This window comes from Podarcis cretensis (genome assembly GCF_951804945.1).
Source record: "Podarcis cretensis genome assembly, chromosome: 7".
Classification (NCBI taxonomy): Eukaryota; Metazoa; Chordata; class Lepidosauria; order Squamata; family Lacertidae; genus Podarcis; species Podarcis cretensis.
The window spans coordinates 81,218,003-81,226,895 of NC_137176.1; the positions used below are offsets into that span (position 1 = coordinate 81,218,003).

General features: G+C 44.9%; 2 long non-coding RNA genes across 2 annotated transcripts in view; one reads left to right on the plus strand and one right to left on the minus strand.

Annotated features, from left to right (window-relative positions):
- LOC307220595 overlaps positions 1-2,485 on the plus strand; it is a 248,679-nt gene extending 246,194 nt beyond the window's left edge. The window contains exon 3 of the long non-coding RNA XR_013840965.1: positions 2,446-2,485. This is a non-coding gene — a long non-coding RNA (uncharacterized lncRNA). The remainder of the gene's footprint in view (positions 1-2,445) is intronic.
- Positions 2,486-4,973: 2,488 nt separating this feature from the next.
- On the minus strand, positions 4,974-5,314 carry LOC307221051. The gene is made up of 2 exons (XR_013841305.1): positions 5,158-5,314; positions 4,974-5,127 (listed from the first exon to the last, which is right to left on the minus strand). It is a non-coding gene; the product is annotated as an uncharacterized lncRNA (long non-coding RNA).
- Positions 5,315-8,893: the final 3,579 nt, after the last annotated feature.

Below are 8,893 nucleotides of genomic sequence, written 5' to 3' on the forward strand. Positions count from 1 at the left end.
GTGTGCCCATCTCACTTAAGAGGCCAGGGGCCAGCGCTGTCTGGAGACACTTCCGGGTCACGTGGCCAGCGTGACATTGCTGCTCTGGCGAGCCAGAGCCGCACACAGAAACGCCGTTTACCTTCCCGCTGGTAAGCGGTCCCTATTTATCTACTTGCACCCGGAGGTGCTTTCGAACTGCTAGGTTGGCAGGCACTGGGGCCGAGCAGCGGGAGCGCACCCCGCCGCAGGGATTCGAACCGCCGACCTTTCGATCGGCAAGTCCTAGGCGCTGAGGCTTTAACCCACAGCGCCACCTGCGTCCCGAGAATTACAGTATATTAAGATAAATTATTAGGATAAAAACAAAGCTGGAAAGGATTTGCTGAAACATCTAACTGAACTAGAATACAAAAAAGGGAGGTGTGAGGAGGTCAAGTAAATAAGTAAAGGAAAGAAAGCTATGTAAAGGTCTGATCTGGTTTTTTTTAATTGTTTGTTTGTATTTCTTATGTCTTTTTTATTTTTATTTTTTATTGTTCCCTTTTGTAATCTTTGAAATTTGAATAAATATTATATATATATATATATATATATACATATATATATATATATATATATATATATATATATATATATATATACACACATATATATACACACACACACATATTCAGATTTTGGAGGAAAATTAGAACACTTATTTCAAGAGACATGAAGAAGTAACCACCTTGGAATTTTTTTTTAAAGAATTAATAAATTCTAATGGGACTTCCTTCCCTCTCCTTCTCTTTGCTCCATTGGGTCCACCAATTAGAGGGCTTCATGGAAGAAAGGGAAGTCCCATTGTGTATGTGTTGTCTCCAAACAACTCCCAGAATCCTTCACAAACTACAGTTCCCAGGGTGCTTTGGGGGGGGAATCCATGACTATGATACTACTTTAGAGGAATAGCGGGGATGGGGCCTAAGAGACCTCCAGGAGTGGTTGGAAGTTAGGGGCACCACCATATACCCAGCCTTCTGGGAAGAAGAAGAAGAAGAAGAAGAAGAAGAAGAAGAAGAAGAAGAAGAGGAGGAGGAGGAGGAGGAGGAGGAGGAGGAGGAGGAGGAGGAGGAGGAGGAAGAGTTTGGATTTGATATCCTGCTTTATCGCTACCCTAAGGAGTCTCAAAGCGGCTAACATTCTCCTTTCCCTTCCTCCCCCACAACAAACACTCTGTGAGGTGTGTGGGGCTGAGAGACTTCAGAGAAGTGTGACTAGCCCAAGGTCACCCAGCAGCTGCATGTGTAGGAGCGGAGACGTGAACCCGGTTCCCCAGATTACGAGTATACTGCTCTTAACCACTACACCACACTGGCTCTCTGGAAGGGGCAAGGTGGTGAGTCAGGGCAGTGCAGGGGCTCCAAGAGAGCTAATCCATCTCCCTGTAGCCTGGTGGACCCACATAGTAGTGACCCAACCAGAGGTCAGCAGCATGGCACCACCAACTGCTCCTGCTCACCTCTCACTGTTGTTCCAGAGCAGCTCTTTGAAGGGACGCCAAGTTACAAAGGGAAGGAAAAAGGAGAGGAAGTGATGTTGGCAGCTAATTGCACTTCTGAAGCCTATACACCTCCTGTCTTATCAATCTCCTGATATTCAACCCCACATTTAGTGGCAGATCAGGGACAACTGATTTCCCCAGGAACAAAAGGGCCTCAGTGCGGTACAAATTGCATGAGACGGTCTGAGTCAACCCGTCCATCCCTCCAGCTTCATTAAGCCAATTAGTTCCAGGCAATGGTCCAAAATAGTGATTAACAAAGGCACTTTTCTCACAAGGTAGTCCTAGTAGCACTGGTTTCTAGAGGTGTTTGAGTACCTTTCCCTCCCACTGACTTCAGCTAGGAATGCCGCTAGCGCTTACCTCTGAGAATCTAGCCTCCAAACTGTCTGCAGATCACTTTCACCCACGGGTGTAACCAGTAGACAGGATGGCATTCCTTGTCTAGGCATGGAGGAGATGAAAAGAACGAGGAGGTTGGAATATCAAAGTGAAATTTCTCTTTCCAGTGAAGTTTATTGTATTCCATGATCTGTGTTCCAGAGAATCCCCAATACACATAATAATAATAACAATTTATTATTTGTATCCCGCCCATCTGGCTGGATTTCCCCAGCCACTCTGGGTGGCTTCCAACAAAGATTTAAAATACATTAAAATGTCACACATTAAAAACTTCCCTGAACAGGGCTGCCTTCAGATGTCTTCTAAAAGCCAGGTAGTTGTTGTTCTCTTTTACATCTGATGGGAGGGCGTTCCACAGGGCGGGCGCCACTACCGAGAAGGTCCTCTGCCTGGTTCCCTGTAGCTTTGCTTCTCACAGTGAGGGAACCACCAGAAGGCCCTTGGCGCTGGACCTAAGTGTCTGGGCTGGACGATGGGGGTGGAGACGCTCCTTCAGGTATACAGTGGTACCTCAGGTTAAGTACTTAATTCGTTCCAGAGGTCCATTCTTAACCTGAAACTGTTCTTAACCTGAAGCACCACTTTAGCTAATGGGGCCCCCTGCTGCTCCCTCTTCTCAGGGAGCTTTGTGAAATATAACTCAGTAGTTAAGATGCCAGGAGGTCCTTCATCAGATCCTCACCACCGCAGGGCCATCATAGCACAGCCAAATCTGATCCAAGGACCTAGTGCTTTGGCAGTGTTAGAGGAAGAATTAGCTCCTTTCCGCTTATAATAATAATATAATAATAATTTATTATTTATACCCTGCCCATCTTGCTGGGTTTCCCCAGCCACTCTGGGTGGCTTTCAACAGCATATTAAAATACAATAATCTATTAAACATTAAAAGCTTCCCTAAATAGGGCTGCCTTCAGATGTCTTCTAAAAGTCTGGTAGTTGTTTTTCTCTTTGACATTGGGTGGGAGGGCGTTCCACAGGGCGGGTGCCACTACCGAGAAGGCCCTCTGTCTGGTTCCCTGTAACTTGGCTTCTCGCAGCGAGGGAACCACCAGAAGGCCCTTGGAGCTGGACCTCAGTGTCCGGGTAGAACGATGATGGTGGAGACGCTCCTTCAGGTATACTGGGCCAAGGCCGTTTAGGGCTTTAAAGGTCAGCACCAACACTTTGAATTGTGCTCGGAAATGTACTGGGAGCCAGTGTAGGTCTTTCAAGACCAGTGTTATGTGGTCTCGGCGGCCGCTCCCAGTCACCAGTCTAGCTGCCGCATTCTGGATTAGTTGTAGTTTCTGGGTCACTTTCAAAGGTAGCCCCACATAGAGCGCATTGCAATAGTCCAAACGGGAGATAACCAGAGCATGCACCACTCTGGCGAGACAGTCAGCGGGCGGGTAGGGTCTCAGCCGGCATACCAGATGGAGCTGATAAACAGCTGCCCTGGACACAGAATTGACCTGAGCCTCCATGAACAGCTGTGAGTCCAGAATGACTCCCAGGCTGCGCACCTGGTCCTTCAGAGGCACAGTTACCCCATTCAGGACCAGGGAGTTCTCCACACCTTCCCACCTCCTGCCCCCCCAAAACAGACATTATTCCAGTCTGAATACTATGTCCCTCCCAAGAAGCTGCTCTTTGCTCCATGGACCAAGCTACTTTATCTTAGTTGTAGTCCTCCTCCATCTGTGATTTGTGGGCATGTCCATTAACCTACTTTGAGGAACTGATGCAATGATTACTGATATAATATACCTGAAGTCCTTTGAGTGTTTAGGAAACACATTATATAAATACTCAGTGCCAGTTATTAGTTCTCCTCTGTAGCTGGCTGGCTTGCAGACAAAAATCCTACATAATACTATTGCCACTAATGGCCCAGCTGCAATCCGGAGCCCAGTTTAGGACATGTAACTCCCACTGGGTTTCAATAGGATCAAAGCAGGGCAACTCTGCATCCAGTTTGTTTTACAGCCAGCACTGGCATGAGTCCGGAACAGCAAAGGCTTGTGGGAGGGAAGGCTTGGCTTAAGTGATTTATTGCTGATCTACAAAGCACATATACAGAAGTATCATTAATATCCAAGGAGTGAAAGAATCTAGGGGTTCCATTCGCTTATGCAGGGTTTGATTTCTTCAAAATGAAGTTCAACTGCGCCTGTGTTGTCTTTAGGCTATTCGGTTTTATTTATACTCATACACAACCTGAGCATAAGATCACAGCATTAACACCACAACATATCTTGCTTCTCCCTTCGTGGCAGCTTTGGATTCCAGCACAGATCAAGCATGTATCTCTGTATCTCCAGCTTCTCTTTTTTAAAATAATAATAATCTTTTTTAATTAGGAATTTCAACAAAACATTTTATCAAAAAACATATCATCCTTAATCCCCCCCCCCTATTTCCCCCCCTCCCCATAAAATAACCCACCCTCCCAGACTTCCCTCAGCTCCTCTATCTGGTTTATCAACAAGTGTTATTCTCTGTGTGTTACAAAGTTGTTTAGGTCCTTAATTTATCTGACTAACCGTTATCAAAAGAAAGTTTGTGAGTGTTTATTCAAAACCTGCCAAGGAGTCCAGTTCATTTTGTTGCTGCTTTAAGTACTTTGTAAAGGGTTCCCATTCATCTCTAAAGTCACATTTATCCTTGTCCTGTAGTTTGTGTGTCAATTTTGCCAATTCTGCATAATCCATCAGTTTTTCTTGCCATAGTTCTTTAGTCGGGATTTCCTCATTCTTCCATCCTTGCGCTATTAAGACTCTTGCGGCCATTGTCACATACATGAAAATATTTTTCAATTTCCTTGGCAGGTCTTTCCCTACAATTCCGAACAAAAACTCTTCAGGTTTTTTAAACAAATGTTAGATGAACATTTTCTTCAATTCATTGTATATCATTTCCCAAAACTTTTTAATTTCATTACTGTGGCGATCACACAGGGCCCCCAGACATTTGACGGTCTATTGCCCCTGTGCCACCACTGTGATTGCTTTCTTCGCTGCCACCACCCCGTTTCTCACGGGGACACACGGAGTCCAGACAGTTGTTAACATAAACAAATAATCAAGTTTATTTTTAAATGCAGGAACAAGCTTATGGTTTCAGTTAGTTTTTCTTGACAGTTTCTTAATCTTAGTTCCTAACAACTTCAAACTGATTATCCCCAACTATCTATCTGACTCCACCTAACAATTCCTCTCACTCTCTCACAATACAACTCGACCAACCCACTGCCTATTCCTCCTTCTTCCTTCTCCAATTCCCAAACCTCAACTGACTTTCAAAACCTCCCACTCTACCTTTTCCTCCTCCCTTGCATTCCCACTGGCCAATCACATCACACTCATTTTAACCCTTTCCTTATGACCCACCTAGGAGGCAAACACCACAATTACAATCCCACCACATATGGTAAAAAATCCCTTCCTTTTCTTTATCTCCAGCTTCTCAGTCTGCTTTCTAGATCAGCTCACACACAACTGCACTGCTATTGTTCTCTCCACCTAGCAGTTAGGCAAGGCAAGGGGAAGATTCATTCTACGGCACAGAGCTACTTCTTTAGTTTTGCTAATTGTGGTGCTTAACTAGTCGGCCACAGCCATTGCCTAGCCCTAGACAAAGGGACTGGCTTGGCAAGCTTGCTCTCATATTTTCCACCGCCACAGATACAGGAACCCAAGAATTGGAAGAGACTTGGGTCATCATACAGACTGACCACCCCCTCCAAAAAAAACTCACAACAATATACAGCAATCTTTTTGAACTGCACAGCAGTGGGAAATCCAGCCCCTCCTTCCCTGCCGAGGGGAAGGAAGCTGAACCGGGCTTCTTCTGATCTCAAATTCTTGCGGTATCGTGTTGTCATTTCTTCTCTTTCCTCGAAATCCCAGGAGGACCAAATTGGTTGTCCTTTTGCAGCGACACACCCAGTTCCTAAATTGAAGCAAGCTGTGCTTCTCTTCCACATATCTCAAGCTCCACGATGCTGGATGGCAAGCCCCTCCCTCTCGCGCCTAAATGTTACCCTTCTTGCCTCTCCAACCCCCTAATCAAAATCAAATTCTTTGCGTGTAAGTTATATTTAAGCAGGGCTATTTATGGACACGGAGGCCTTGCGCAGCTCTCGGCAGAGCCCTTTCATTAGGAATTAGCCGAGCTAATGCTGAGCAAACAGATTGCATCCATGTTTGCAAGCGCAGCCACATGCGCCCCACAGGTCTCCTTGGGAAAACAGAGAGGATGGGGGATGGAGGGGGAGGGAGGGACAGAGTGACCTTCTGAAGGAAAGTGGGAGTGTAAGGCAGCCCTGTGAAAGCTGTCGGGGCTTGTGTCAAATCCAGCAATAATGACTAATGAGCAGCTGCGAATAATAATGATTATACATCAGGTGCTCATTATTTTGCCAGCGTTATTTTGCAAGTGCGTGTGTATGGGAGCCATAGCTCAGAGGCAGGGTGTCTGCCTTGCAAGCAGAAGGTCCCAGGTTTAATTCTTGCTGGCATCTCCAAAAAAAGGTTGGGAAAGAGGGAGAGACAAGATAGTTCGACAAGATGACCCTCGTGGTCCTTTCGAAGCCAGGAGTGAAACTAGGTGGGGTATAAAACTATTATTATTATTGTTATTATTTTGTTTAGTCTTTTAGTCGTGTCCAACTCTTCGTGACCCCATGGACCAGAGCATACCAGGCAGTCCTGTCTTCCACTGCGTCCTGCAGTTTGGTCAAACTCATGCTGGTAGCTTCGAGAACACTGTCCAACCATCTCGTCCTCTGTCGTCCCCTTCTCCTTGTGCCCTCCATCTTTCCCAACATCAGGGGCTTTTCCAGGGAGTCTTCTCTTCTCATGTGGTTGCCAAAGTATTGGAGCCTCAGCTTCAGGATCTGTCCTTCCAGTGAGCACTCAGGGCTGATTTCCTTAAGAATGGATCGGTTTGATCTTCTTGCAGTCCATGGGACTCTCAAGAGTCTCCTCCAGCACCATAATTCAAAAGCATCAATTCTTCAGCGATCAGCCTTCTTTATGGTCCAGCTCTCACTTCCATACATCACTACCCGGGAAAACCACAGCTTTAACTATACGGACCTTTGTTGGCAAGGTGATGTCTCTGCTTTTTAAGATGCCGTCTAGGTTTGCAAACTGCTTAGTTCTCGAAAGTTTTGGCTCCCAAATGCCACAAACCTGGAAGTGACTGTTCCGATTTGCAAAATATTTTTGGAAGTTGAATTTTCGACGGGGCTTCTGGTTGGCTGCAGGAGCTTCCTGCAGCCAATCAGAAGCCACGCTTTCGCTTCCAAACATTTTGGAAGTCGAACGGACTTTCAGAATGGATTCCATTTGACTTCCAAGGTTCGACCGTATCATTCTTTCACCCAGGTCAAAGACTCAGTTTGGCACACCACTTCCTTAAAGGACCATCCCTATTCAGAAATGAAAAACAATATTATTTGCAGAATTTGCCCCATTTGAGTTTCTTTGCCCTGCTTCCTTTTTCTAATGGGACTCAAAGATGAACACGGTGAGTTCATTCACCTTTAGCTCCAGGCCAAGTTGATCTCAATTACTTTACCTTACGACATAGATGCATATATGCATCGGCCCACACACATCTGCCATTATTTCTAGAGTGCAAACGGAGTGCCGGCTTTCCACTGCGTGCTGCGCCGAAATTATTCCCTCCTACTTTTACAAATGATCTCATGCCGACGAACAACACGCACACACCCCAACAGTCTCCCTTTCAAAGAACAGTGGCCCCAATCAAAATCTAGGCAATGTTTTCAAAGACTCCTAGCTGGAGACACTGGCTGTCTGACAAAGCTTTCCATCCATGTAGGTGAGCCAGACAAAAGATGCATTATGTATTCCAATTTTTTAAAGAGATGTTTCTGAAGCTCCAAGACACCGAGGGTGGGGAATCCACGCATTAATTTAGCTAGTGTTCCAATTTTCCGGAGCATCAGCAACATGCCTCTCAAACTGTTTAAGGGAGCTTTCTTTCTTGCATTCAGTCATTTGGGACAGTGAGTAGGACTTTCTTTACGTCTACAAGCAAGGCTGAGTTTAGGCTTCAGTTCAGGAAGATGTTCAGCAGCTGTCTGGTCTCCTTGATCAAGATACTTGAGTACTCAGAAATGGCACAACTCACAGCTAAAATAAGGATTCAGAAAGATGAAATATATGTGGAAGAATGGAGACCCTTTTCAGTTTATTTTATTTGTTAACAGATAATATTCAAATTTACTTTAATTTGGCATTATTTCTCTCTCTCTCTCTCTCCCCTTTTCTCTCTCATAAAGACACAAAGACCATTATTTATCATAATTATTCTTAAGATGGTTTAACCCCTTCTGTTTTAACAATACAAATTCCACAACTATCTTCCATATTTCCTATCAAAGTAAGAAGGAGAATATGCAAGAGAAATGACTTTGGGGGCCCTTTTCAGTTTATATAAGAATGCAATACAGCCAAATAACAAACAGGTTTTGACTTATGAACAGTGGAAAGACAATAGAAACGATTCATAATATAGGATTTAGGTAAATAGAGAAGGTGAAGAGGTTAGACAGGCATCAGGTAAGAGAGAGAATTAGACTATCACAGATGTAATGGTGGGAAGATAAATAAATAGATTTTGATGCAAATTGTATATGACCTTAATGTAAATCAATGTAAAACAATAAACATATTTTCACACAAAAATGAGGTGTCTGATCTGGCCACACTGACAGACACCTTAGTTACATCCCATTTGTGAGGTTTCCCAAACTTGGGTCTCCAGCTGATAAAAACTAACATGGGGGGGGCAGCTGGCTGGGCCAGGGAAGTGATTAATGCCTCCCTACAATAAGGGATAGGGACACGGGTGGTGTTGTGGTCTAAACCACAGAGCCTAGGACTTGTCGATCAGAAGATCGGCAGTTCGAATCCCCACAATGCGGTGAGCTCCCGTTGCTCGGTCCCT